Source organism: Carcharhinus amblyrhynchos, chromosome 8, assembly GCF_965287045.1.
Source record: "Carcharhinus amblyrhynchos chromosome 8, sCarAmb.v2.hapA, whole genome shotgun sequence".
In the NCBI taxonomy this organism is placed as follows: Eukaryota; Metazoa; Chordata; class Chondrichthyes; order Carcharhiniformes; family Carcharhinidae; genus Carcharhinus; species Carcharhinus amblyrhynchos.
This window is the reverse complement of record NC_137331.1, coordinates 31,750,017-31,763,645: the sequence shown is the minus strand read 5'-3', so window position 1 is coordinate 31,763,645 and position 13,629 is coordinate 31,750,017. Positions and strand designations below refer to the sequence as shown.

Sequence of the window (13,629 nt, the reverse complement as noted above, 5' to 3'; positions counted from 1 at the left end):
AGTGGTTAGTACTGTCGCCTCACAGCATCAGGGACCCAGGTTCAATTCCGGCTTCAGGCCACTGTCTGCGTGGAGTTTGCATGTCCTCCCCATGTTTGTGTGGGTTTCCTCCCAGGTGCTCCAGTTTTTTGCCACAGTACAAAGATTTGCTCCCAAAAATGGTTAAGTGGATTGGCCATGCTAAATTGCCCCTTAGTGTCAGGGGCACTAGTTAGGGTAAATGCCTGAGGTAATGGGGTTAGGGCCTGGATGGGATTGTGATTGGTGCAGACTCAATGGGCTGAATAGCCTCCTCCTGCACTGTAGGATTCTATGACTGAGAAAAAAAAGCATAGAATCCCGACAGTGCAGAAAGATGATTGTGGCCATGCTAAATTGTCCCTAGTATCGGGGGGATTAGCAGGGTAAATATGTGGGGTTACAGGAATAGAGCCTGGGTGGGATTATAATTGGGACAGAGTCGATGGGCTGAATGGCCTATTCTGCATTGTAGGGATTCTATAATTTTATATCTTTCCCCTCCCACCTTCAACCTTCGAGCTTTGGGCTCCCTTTAACCTGAGGAATCAATTTGTTCATTTTAATAAATGGGCAGAAAATCATTTGCTATTCAGAGGAATAAAAGCCTCTTCAGAATTTTGACTCTCTCTCTCTCTCTCTCTCTGTCTCTGACTCATGCCAACCTTAATTCACTTTTCAGTGCTGACTGTGGACTTGGGAGTGTGATTAATCAGAGTGTCAAGGCCGTCCATAAGCTTGCCTTTCTTTGAAGGAGTCTTGTGTGCAGTTGCTGTGGAATGCGTGCCTGTGGCCCGAAGAGGTCATTGTGGGTGGAATGGTGTTGTTTTTTTTGCAGTCGGGCCAGGCGGCGAGGAAATGTGTTGGAAGTAGCCTGCTGCAGCTTCGCCCCCAGAAGGAATGATGAGCCCCTCGCCGCGCTTGTTAGAATGCGGGCAAGTTGCGAATGAAGAATTCCGCAGTGGCCTTGAGTGGTGGCCTCGTCATATCCTGTTACTCACAGTCCCCGCAGCAGATGGCCATTGTGTTCGATTATTCTCGCCCTTACAGCAAAGCATGTGTTTCCGACAGCTGATTCCATTCCCTGGAATGCGTCACAAGCAAACATTGTCAGCCGGCTCCAAACCTTCCCAAATGTCAAATGCGATCGCAGCTCGGATGTCCAGGGAAGTCGATAGCTCATGTGTTTTTTTTTCGCCCATTTGCTTGTTTTTGTTTGAGGGTATTTTTGTTGCGCTGCAGCCATTGGATGAGGCCAGAGCAGCTGAGGCTCAAGTGATTCAAACTACAACAAGTTCTGGTGCCCAGTGTGGTAAATGTTGCGGTTGGGAGGTAGGGGGGACTCTGGTCTGATCCCGTTTTGGTTCGCTAAATGTGTCAGTGGAAAAGCTGTCATAGACTAGAATCCCTACAGAGCAGAAGAAAGCCATTCGGCCCATCAAGTCTGTCCTGATTCTTACCTCGTCACCCCATGTACTTTACCCAGCTAATCCCCTAACCTACACATTTTTGCACACTCGGGTAATTTAGCACTGCCAATCCACCTAACCGACACGTCTTAGGACTGTGGGAGCACCTGGTGAAAGCTCATGCAGACACGGGGAGAACGTGCAAACTCCACACAGACAGTGACCCGAGGCCCGAGTGGAACAGACAGGGTCAAAGCAAAAAGCAAGATGTCTTCTGCTGAGTATAGTCCACTTAGCCCTGTCGGCAATTGTAGATTGAGAGTTTGGACAGAGATGGCTCCCAATGAGAAGGAATAACTTGGATTTTCCCCTTTCCAGGATTCCCAAAGTGCCTTCCATCCAATAAAATACCTTTTGAGGTTGCGGTTTAGGTAACTGTGGCAGCCTGTTTGTACACAGCGAGAGCTCGCTAACAGCTCTGAGGGAAGTGATCTGTTTCTGGGATTGGTTGAGGGAGAAATGTTCATAGAATCCGTGCAGTGCAAAAGGAGGCCATTCGGTCCATCAAGCCCACACCGATGACAATCCCACCCAGGCCTTATCTCTGTAACCCATTGTATTTACCCTGGCGAAGTCCCCTGACACTATGGGGCTATTGAGCATGGCCAGTCAACCTAAACTGCACAATTTTTGGAGTGTGGGAGGAAACCGGAGCACCCGAAGGAAACCCACGCAGGATAATGTACAAACTCCACACAGTCGCTCAAGGCCGGAATTGAACCTGGGTACGTGACGTTGTGAGGCAGCAGTGCTAATCACCGTGCTGCCCCGATGGTTGACAGAATAATATTTACCAGGATACCGGGGTGAACTCCCCTGCCCTCTGAAGACTGGCCATGATATCTCTCGCAACCATCTCAGAGGGGGACGGACGCTTGCTCAGTTTAATGTTTTCTTTGGAAGATTGCATGTTGCTGTGTCTCACACCCCTCAGTACTACACTGGAGTAGCACACCAGGCTGGATTACATGTTTATCAGGCTCAATATAGGCTTGGAGCCAATCCATGTTATATAAATGAAGCTGACTCGACCTGATCCAGCAGGGTCGGTTTATTAATATTTGCACAGATCCTCTTAAAGTGCCACCAGTCTAAGAGAGGTCCCAATGCCTTCTCCTTTTTCTGTTCCCAAAAGTAATACTTCATTTGTAAAAGGCGCATAACATTGGACATTACATAAAGATCTGCTGCTTTTTCCAGTACTCCTCTATGTGGTACTCTGGGGAACCTCATTATGTTTAATTACGGGCTCTATCTGTACACAAAATTCAGTTTCATGTCTCTACCTGCAGCCAGAGGGTTTTTAAACCAGTTCCAGACCCTCAGCCTCTGACAGAGGGCGGTCCAAGCCTGAATGAGTCACTGCAGCCCCTGCCCCAAATTTTCCTGTGTCCCTCAGCCGTCAGCCTAGGACCCGGGAAGGTACCAGTCCATCAGCACGCAGCCCACTAACAGTGAGGGTGGGGAGCACCTTCTGCATAGGGTCTTTGAGGTTTACAGCATGGACACAGGCCCTTCGGCCCAACTTGTCCATGTTGCCCCCTTTTTTTAAAAACCACTAAGCTAGTCCCAATTGCCTGCGTTTGGCCCTTATCCCCCGACAGCCATCTTACCCATGTAACCATCTAAAAACAAAATTGTACTTGCCTCTACTACCATCTCTAGCAGCTTGTTCCAGACACTCACCACCCCCTGAGGGATAAAATTGCTCCTCTGGACCCTTTCGTACTTCTCCCCTCTCACCTTAAACCTGTGTCTTCTAGTTTTAGATTCCCCTACCTTTTGGGACAAGATGTTGACTGTCTAGCTGTTCTATGCCCCTCATTATTTTATAGACCTCTATAAGATTTCCCCTAAGCCTCCTACACTCCAGAGAAAAAAGTCCCAGTCTATCCAGTCTCTCCTTATAATTCAAACCATTAAGTCCTGCTAGCATCCTGGTAAATCTTTTCTGCATTCTTTCCAGTTTAATAATAGCCTTTCTTTAAATTTTTAATTAACTGTGGCATCAGCATCTTATTTTCGTTAGTGTAAAGTGATAGCAGCAGCTCTGGATGGTGAGAATGCAGAATGGGGCTTATTGATGTTAATGCAGATGCGATTTGTTCACTGGGGACCTTTTCTCATGCTATTTTATTTCACTTGTATCTTGTCAGAATGTGCTTCTCTCTCCCTCTCCCTCTCTCCTCCCCCCTCCACTGCCCTGACAAATCTGTGTTTGCAGATACCCCTCCGTGCAGACTGAATTCTAATTCAAAGTTGATAGACTTAAAGAACAAGCACCACCCTTTCCAAATCTGTAAATGTAGTTTATACTAATCTAATTAAATCTAATCTAAACTCATCTAATCTAATTTCTCTCCCTCTCTCTGTCTCTCTTTCTTCCTCCCTCTGTAATAGCTGTGAAGCTGACTCATGGCTCCAAGTTATAACAGATTTATTAACAACAAGACAGATAAGTGTCTGGCACAACTGCAATACACGTCTGCTCTCCCCAGGTCGAACTGACATTTCTCCCCATCCCAGAATTCATGCGATTGGCTCAGCTTCCCCCGCGCTGCCTCTCCATAGGGTCTGTCACGATCACTTGGCTCTCAACAATCTTGTTCTTAAAAGGGTCATGCTACCACACCCTCCCTCTCGCTGCCTATCTCTCTCTCTCTCTTACTTTCAACCCCTCTTCTTCCCACCCATATCTCCCTTTCTCTCCAACCTCCTGCCCCCTCCCTTAACCTCTTTCCCCTTTCTCTCTCTGTCGGTCTCTCACTCTCTCTCCCTAACCCCATTTCTCTATTTCATTCCCCCCCCACTCTCTCTCTGTCTCTGTCTCTCTCTCTCCTTCTCTCTCTCTGTCTCTGTCTCTCTCTCTCCTTCTCTCTCTCTGTCTCTGTGTCTCTCTCTCTCCTTCTCTCTCTCTGTCTCTGTGTCTCTCTCTCTCCTTCTCTCTCTCTGTCTCTGTCTCTCTCTCTCTCCTTCTCCCTCTCTGTCTCTCTCTCTCTCTCCTTCTCCCTCTCTGTCTCTCTCTCTCTCTTTCTCCCTCTCTGTCTCTGTCTCTCTCTCCTTCTCCCTCTCTGTCTCTGTCTCCTCCTCCCTCTCTGTCTCTCTCTCTCTCCTTCTCCCTCTCTGTCTCTGTCTCTCTCTCTTTCTCCCTCTCTGTCTCTGTCTCTCTCTCTCCTTCTCCCTCTCTGTCTCTGTCTCTCTCTCTCCTTCTCCCTCTCTGTCTCTGTCTCTCTCTCTCCTTCTCCCTCTCTGTCTCTGTCTCTCTCTCCTTCTCCCTCTCTGTCTCTGTCTCTCTCTCTTTCTCCCTCTCTGTCTCTGTCTCTCTCTCCTTCTCCCTCTCTGTCTCTGTCTCTCTCTCCTTCTCCCTCTCTGTCTCTGTCTCTCTCTCTCCTTCTCCCTCTCTGTCTCTGTCTCTCTCTCTCCTTCTCCCTCTCTGTCTCTGTCTCTCTCTCTCCTTCTCCCTCTCTGTCTCTGTCTCTCTCTCTCCTTCTCCCTCTCTGTCTCTGTCTCTCTCTCTCCTTCTCCCTCTCTGTCTCTGTCCCTCCCCCACCCCCCCAGTACTGTTTGAGATGCAGCTTTCTAAGTCATTACTGGTGAGTGTGGAGGATGTGAAGTTCTGGGCTAGCTGTATTTTGAGATTTTATATCTCTCGTGTGAGCAGAGATTCACTATAAACATATGACACAGCTCAATCCCTGCTGACCAAAATCCTTGGAGATAATTTCTTTCACTGTTCCTTTGTGCCAGTCTGTGCCGCTGACTCAATTACAGTGCCAGGCTATATCGGGCCCAGTGTGTGAGTCAGTGCGTTTTGTTTTATCATCCATCAGTCTTGGCACAGCCTCCTGTCTAAGGTGGAGTTTGTGTGGACCAGTGATTGTGAATCAGATATACAGAATGCTGCCTTGTCCTTAATGTGAAATTAAGTTTGAAAACAAAACGACATGGTCTTGTAGAGTTTTAAATTGAAAGGTTGCTGTCTAGACGGAGAAACCTCAGTATTACAGACGGGGCAGCAAGGAGTCGAGCAGTGATGTTTTCACCCGCCCTCTGGTGCTGTATGCAGCCCAAGCACTAGACCATTTCAACTTTCTCCTGAGGCACTGAACGCTCGAGAAATAAAAGATACTTGAACAGATAGCTGCGTTTTCAGATTTCACTTGCCTACAAAGGGGACTGCACAACTCTGATGAAAGTTACCATAAGGCACATGGTGGCACAATGATTAACACTGCTGCCTCACAGCGCCAGGGACCTGGGTTCGATTCCTGGCTTGGGCCACTGTCAGTGTGGAGTCTGCACATTCTCCCCGTGTCTGCGTGGGTTTCCGCTAGGTGCTCCGGTTTCCTCCCACAGTCCAAAGATGTGCAGGTTTGGTGGAATTGGCCATGCTAAATTGCTCCTTAGTGTCAGGGGGACTAGCAGGGTAAATACGTGGGGTTATGGAGATAGGGGCTGGGCCGGATTGTGGTCGGTGCAGACTCAGTGGGCCAAAAGGCTGCCCCCTGCACTGTGGGGAGTCTGATTATCCAGGATTTATTGACAGTGCACTTATCTTTTTAACTGAATCGTTAAATCAAATTTAGTAATAATTATTTGAAGTATTCAGGTTGGAATGTTTGTGTGATCATCTGACATGGGTGTGGTCACTAACGTGCAGGAATTTGACATGCGTTAGAAAACTGTCTCAAGTCCGGGTTTTTTTAATTTAAAGCATTGTGGGCTACTCCCCCCACCCAAAAAAACTCCTTTCTGGTGAGTTGAGTGGCTACCTGGAGCAGGAAGGACCCTGGCACATTCAGCTTGGCATCTTGGCAAATATGGTACTCCAGCATTGACAGAGGGTAAGCCCTTCATCTCTGGTGGAAAGTGGGTGTGTCTGGGGATCACCTCAGGGTCACCTCATGGTGGGTAGGGGATTACCTTGGGCACTGTTCTGACTCGTGTGTCTGTGTCATGTTCCATCGGTTACAGTACCGGAGAGGTGGCCACCAAATTGCAACCGGTAAAGTCGCTTTCACTGCAGGAGGTGACACCGGGGGAGGAGATCTTAAGTTTAAAGTTTATTAATTAGCGTCACAAATAGGCTTATGTTAACACTGCAATGAAGTAACTGTGAAAATCCCCGAGTTGCTACACTTCAATGCCTGTTCGAATCCAGCACATGTTTTTGGACTGTGGGAGGAAACAGGAGCACTCGGGGGGGGAAACCCATGCAGACATGGGGAGAACGTGCGAAGCCCGCACAGACAGTGTGACCCAAGCTGGGAATCGAACCCAGGTCCCTGGCGCTGTGAGGCAGCGGTGCTAACCACTGTGCCACCTGCTCCTAATGTTATAAGACAGGGTGGAGGACGCCAAGAGGATGTAATGAAGATCGTGCTGTGTAGCCACAATGGGCTGCCGAACTGCCCTGTGCCACAGTGGTCAGCGTAATCTCTCAAACACCGTATTTTACTCTGCAGTTCAGAAATGCGGGCTCACCAATATCCGCTCTTGGTCAAATCTGTTGGATGACTGTATAGCTTGCACCTTGTACAATTGCAGCTGCACAATACTTGGATTCTCTCAGACTTTTCCAGCCTGGGTACTGCTTCTGTTTCTCTGGCACTCCCTGCACCACATAGAAAAACAAATCTCGCTTATCTCATCCCCACCCCTTCTCCCTTATCACCACTAAATTGCTAACAACTGAACTTCCCTTTCCCTTTTCAATCCTCAGATCTGGCAGAGGGAAAGGTGGTAAAGGCAGGGCAAAGTGGCACTGCAAAGTTCTTCATGATATCCAGGGTATCACCAAATCAGCAGTCCGCTGCCTGGCTCGTTGTGACCAAGTCAAGCGAACCTATATTTTACAGATATAGCTCTTGGAGCTAAAGGGATCCAGGGATATTGGAGGGGGTGGGAGTGGGGGGGGCATGGAATGGCCAGGATATTGAATTTGATGATCAGCCATGATCAAAATGAGTGGTGGAGCAGGAGACGGATGGCCGGCTCCTGCTTCTGGTTTCTACGTTTCTGTCTCGGGTTCGTTCTACGAGGATACCCATGCGGTGCTGAGTGCTTTCCTGGAGATTGTGATCAGGATTGCAGCCACCTACACTGAGCATGCCAAGTGCAAGGCGGTCACCACCTTGGATTTGGTGTGTGCTCTGAAACACCTTGGCCACGCTCTGGATTCAACAATTAGACCCTTTCTACAGAAAACCACACGCCAACTGCCCTTGTTAATGGTCCCCTCACCCCAGTCACTATCCCCTTTCTTTCACTTATCCCCTCCTGAAAAGACCCAGCTTCGCTCTCTATTCCCATTATTGTCCAGTCCTGCTTATCTCTCTCTGTCTTTGAATGCATCACCACTTTGCACGTCCGCATCTATCTGCAATCAAATCCTTGCAACAGGTTCCACTTACTCCACTGCACCAGACCGGCCAAAGCCAAAGGCCCAAGCAATGTTCTCGCTGACTGTGGCACCTCATCCTTCCCTATTCCCCTCTAAATTACTGCAATCTTCACAATGATTGGCCACATCATCCTTCTTCAATGATTCCTCTCCTCTCTACTTCGTGGGAATGTTTGATTCCAATCTTTCCCATCCATTCCTAGCCTGCCATCTCCAGAATTAGCCTCTTTGCACGATCCCTTCAGGAATTCCCACTCTCTTGAAAGCCTCTTGGCACCATTGCCTTCAGCCATGTGTATGCAGCTGGTACCTCGCTGTCCTCATCCATTACCAGCTGAATCACTCTCTCCTTACCTCCCTGCTGATGCACATTCTCGGATGCGTCACCCTTTCCATCGCTGAAACATAGGAGGGGGGAGATTAAAACCGTTTTCTTCAGTTTCCTGATAAATGTTTGCCTCCATCCCCTTTCCTGCACACTACATCTGAACCAGACTGTTGTTGACCTCAGTGCCCTATTTGACCATGATGGAACTCGTGATCCCAGTTCCTCTTGGTTACAAGGACTGTCCATTTGCACTTCAGTATCACATGACTCCCCTTTTACAAATGTCATTGGACACAGAAATCGTCCATAAGCCGGAGCATCTTGCCAAGCTCTGCATTTGGCCTATTCTTCACTGTAATCAGTTTTGGTGCTGCGTTACACTTGTGCCTAGTTTCCCCAAGGCTGAGCAATTAAATCATTCATTCTTTCCAAGGCCTTGTTCTCCCCGATGCTAAAATCTCCTTCACTATTAATCACTTCTCCCAAACGCTCTCCATCCCCCCGACACCATCATCTTTATGACCCTCTGAAACACATACGTCATTGCCTGAGCTTTAAGTTACCCCTCCACCTTGGCCATTTTGTCTCTTTTCTTCCCCTTTGTGCTCAAAGTTACAGGTGCTGTCAGAACGCAAATTGTGGTGGCTGTCCCACCACAGGAAGAGAGTGGGACTCGTTCTATGATGGTCAGTGAATACGACCTGTCTCAGGCCTTCCACCCCACCCAGAACCCCATTGGCTGCGGCAATCGCAGTCACTGCCGGTGACACGACTCCCCGGCAGCACTTGGCACAGCTGACCTCTCCAGGGAAGGTTTTGGCGGCTTGGGGAAGAGCAAGCAAGTCAACGATTTTTGATTTATTATTGTCACATGTATTAACATATAGTGAAAAGTATTGTTTCTTGCGCAGTATACAAAGCATCCCGTTCATAGAGAAGGAAAGGAGAGAGTGCAGAATGTAGTGTTACAGTCATAGCTAAGATGTAGAGAAGATCAACTTAGTGTGAGGTAGGTCCAGTCAACAGCCTGATGGCAACGGGGAAGAAGCTGCTTTTGAGTCAGTTGGTGCGTGACCTCAGACCTTTTGTAACTTTTTTCTGACAGAAGAAAGTGGAAGAGAGAACGTCCGTGGTGTGTGGAGTCTTTGATTATGCTGGTTATTTTTCCGTGGCAGCGGGAAGTGTAGACAGAGTTAATGGATGGGAGGCTGGTTTGCTTGATGGATTGGGCTACGTTCATGACCTTTCGTCGTTCCTTGTGGTCTTGGGCAGAGCAGTGTTGTCTTGTTATGAAGACAGTGCCTGCAGGAGATGGAATCTTCAGCCTCACTCTGTCACCCGCAAGAAATTTTGATTATATAAAAAAACTCAGATTGCACAATCACTGTGTGCAAGAGTTAGCCCCCTCCCCCTCCCGCTTATTCGCCAGTGCATGCGTTAAATTACACGCATGAACATTGACACACGAGTGTGATGCAGTCGCCTGGCAATGTTCCTGGAAAAGCAAGCCGCGTTTTAGCTTGGAGAATTCTGGATGCGATCATTGCCCTCCTGGAATAGATCTTTCTGGAAAGTGGCCACCCTATACTGTAATTCTTTTTAAAGTTTGGCTAATTTTAGCCTTGGTGAAGTTACCTTTACAGAGCCACTTGCTTGATTGTAAGCACTAGTATTGTCCTCCCAGCGATCCCAAACTGCCGTCTACAAAATAGCAACAACTTGCATTTATGTAGCACCTTTAAAGTCACAAACACTAGATAGTGAGCCATATAAGGAGGTCTTTTTTGTTATTCATTCGTGGGACATGGGTGTCGCTGGCTGGCCAGCATTTACTGCTTATCCCTAGTTGCTCGAATGCAGTTGAGAGTCAACCACATTGCTGTGGCTCTGGAGTTGTCACATCTAGGCCAGACCAGGTAAGGACAGCAGATTTCCTTCCTTAAAGAGACATTAGTGAACAAGATGGATTTTTCCGACAATCGACAATGGCCTCATGGTCATCAGTAAATTCTTAATTCCAGATAGTTTTTATTGAGTTCAAATTCCACTATCCGCTGTGGCGGGATTCGAACCTGAGTTCCCAGCACGTAAGCTGAGTTTCTGGATTGATAGTCTGGCAATGATACCACTAGGCCATCACCTCCCCTGCAGGCAGGTGGGCCAAAAGCTTGACCAAGGACAAATGTTTGTCACAATCCCCTCTCCTGCACGCTTCTTCAATGAGCTGGACTCTTGTCGACCTCAGTATTCAATTTGACCCTGATGGACCTCCTGAAAAGCACTGCTGAAAACAATCTGAAATAAAAGCTGCATACTGGAAAAGGTCAGGCAGTATCTGCAGAGTTACGTCGTAAAATCCTACCTGAGGCCAACGGAGAATTCCGTTCTGTGAGGCCCGTCCAGGTGAGACGGTAAAATTCTGGCCAGTGTTTTAAGTCCAACGTGACTGTTCTTAACAGTTCTGGAGAAGAGGCATATTGGACTCAAGTTGTTAACTTTGTTTCCTGCTCCACCGATGCTGCCAGATCTGCTGAACTTGTCCAGCTCTTCCTGTTTTGAGGTGTCTTTTTATGTACGACAGGCAGAGCGATTTAGGGTTTGGATAGCTTAAAAGTGCAGCTGCCAGTGACGGGAGATCAAAATCTGTGATGAGCAAGAGATCAGAATTGGAGGGAGATGGAGAGCCTGGAGGGTTGGAAGCCTGAAGGAGGTGAGGGGAGGCAAAGGCCGGCGATGGGTTTTGACCCCAGGGATGAGCATTCAAGCGTTGCTTGACCAGGACCCAGTGGAAGTTGGACTTGAGCCTCCAACCCAACACGGACCTTTCCAGCTTCCCTCCCAGTCCCAGCTCCAATCCTACCTCCTTTGGGCTGCATGAGATCTTGCCCAATTTGAGGTAATATGCAAGGGTGGATGGTGATTAAACCTGAAGTCCCCACTCAGGGATTTATAGCAACAAACACTCCTGAACGTTTATTCTATTGAGAATGTAGGAACAAGACACCAGTGCTGGAAATTCAGTGTTTCCATGCTGATGGTCTGGCACCCTGATGGAAAACAGTGGAAGTCTGGTTTTCTTTTTTTATTTTCCATTGCAACAGAGTGTTCCAGAACACTTCCCTCGTGAGTGACACGAGTTATTCCAAATAGACTATAGCTAATGCAGCGATGTGCTGTTGGATTGGGTGAATCACCTAAATACTGTAGGACCTGAAGTCTTTATTTGCCCCCTGATGTAAAGACGTTGAAATGATCATTACACATGCTGGCAATGTGACAAAATCATTTCAGATACTTGGAAATCTGAAGCAAAACTGCAGGATGCCAGAGACACAGCAGGTTGATGGGTGTCTCTGGAGCAGACAAGCTAATGTTTCAGGTATCAAATGAGAAAATGCTGGAAAATCTCAGCAGGTTGGGCAGCATTTGTAAGGGGAGAAAAGAGCTGATGTTTTGAGTCTGGATGACCCTTTGTCAAAGCTGAAAAGCAAAGAAAGTGGGAGATATTTATACTGCAGGGGGAGGGAATGGAAGATGAGTCACAGCCACAAAAAACAAGGGGAAAGGCTGCTAATGGCAGTCCATAGAGAGAATAGAAGGTGTGAAAGGCCTGATAGCAGAAAAGCTGTATCCACAGTAATTTGCTTTTATCAAATGTTTTGGCTAACCTTTTTCACAGACAAAGAAATCTGCTTATATTTGTCACATGACCTGGCCTTTTGAATTGGTCCCCACCCTCTTTCATTATTTATGTAGTTGTATCAGTTTATTTACCTGATGCAGTCCGCAGCAGTCAAAAGACCCGCTGGTGTGACGCTTGGCATGGCCAAATATGTTGCCTTTTTAAAAAAAAATGTAGGCCAAAGAATTCCGTTGTGTCTTCCTCGACTGCTTCACATCGAATTGAAGTAACAAGGATGTAAAGGCGGTAGTATTTTGTGCCAAGACATCGGTCCTTCGCTCAATTTAACACAAGCCTGCTCAATTTTCAAAGGCCTTGTCACTGTGCATTTAATGTTTGTGTGTGAAAGAGAGAAAGTGGGGGTTGGGGGGGGAGAAATGCATACATATGGTGGTGGGGGGGAGGTGGTGGGAATGCATACATATGGGGAGGAGGGGGGAAACTCCGTCCTACATGTATGGAAAGCTGGTGTGGCTAAGGGTAGCCCTGTCTACCATACCTTCGCGACTCTTAGTAATGGTCCCAAGTACCTCCTCAGTAATACCCATTGGGATGCCTGACTGCCTGCGCCATACAACCATAGAATCCCTACAGTGCAGAAGGAGGCCGTTCAGTCCATTGAGTCTACACTGACCACCATCCCACCCAGGCCCTATCCCTGTAACCCCACATATTTACCCAGCTAATCCCCTGACACCAGGGTCAAGTTAGCATGGCCAATCCACCTAACCCACATATCTTTGGACGATGGTTACCAGCAATGCATCCAGGCAAGAAGTGGGACACAAAATTTGATGAAAATGAATGCTGCAAATGGCTTTGTGCTCTGCTAAACTAGCAAGGCCTGTAGGGCCAGTGACTTCTTTCAACAGTTGAGTTCACAGTTATTCCCTTTTTCCAGTGTTATGTCAAAGTCTAGTGCACATGCTGATGTTTCCGGTTACCATGGCCACAAGTATTCCACAGCCATGAATCCTGTTTGTGTGGTCACCACAAATAATAAATACAACCGGATGAGGGAGCCAGCAAAGCTCAATTCTAAACAAACGTGGGTTCTTCAAAAAGGACTTACACTTAACAGAGTGCCTGTCACAATCTTCAATAGAATACTTTGGGAGTGTAGTCACTGTGTAAATGTTGGAAAGGTAGCAGCCAACTTGGGCATGGCAAGTTCCCACAGGCAGCAATGAGATAATCAAGTGATATTTGGTTCAGTCAAGGGATAAGTGTTGGCCGGGAGCAGAGCACATCCGCCTGAGAGGGCGGACTGGGCCACGGTTCAATATCTTATCTAAAGAGTGGTGCCACCAACACTAGAGCACCCCCTCAGTTGTGCACTGCGTTGAGTCATGATCTAAGCCATGACCTTTTATTGAGTGGCGGCGGAGCAGGCTCGAAGGGCCGAATGGCCTGTTCCTGTTTCCGAACGAGTTTGTTCATGTGTCTGGTTTCAGTTTTGATTTAGGTTGTGAGACCTGAACCCTGATTGAACCAGAGTGCTATCTTTGATCTGACTAGTCATAGAGGCTTATAGCTTGGAAACAGGCCCTTTGGCCCAACTTGTTCATGCTGCCCTTTTTAAAGCCCTAAGTTCATCCCAGTTGCCCCATTTGGCCCATATCCCTCTATACCCATCTTACCCATGTAACTGTCTAAATGCTTTTTAAAAGACAAAATTGTACCCACCTCTAATATTATCTCTGGCAGCTTGTTCCAGAGACTCACCACC

General features: G+C 47.6%; 1 long non-coding RNA gene across 3 annotated transcripts in view; it reads left to right on the top strand.

Annotated features, from left to right (window-relative positions):
* LOC145346501 (uncharacterized) overlaps positions 1–13,629 on the top strand; it is a 174,356-nt gene that overhangs the window by 53,170 nt on the left and 107,557 nt on the right. The window lies entirely within an intron of this gene.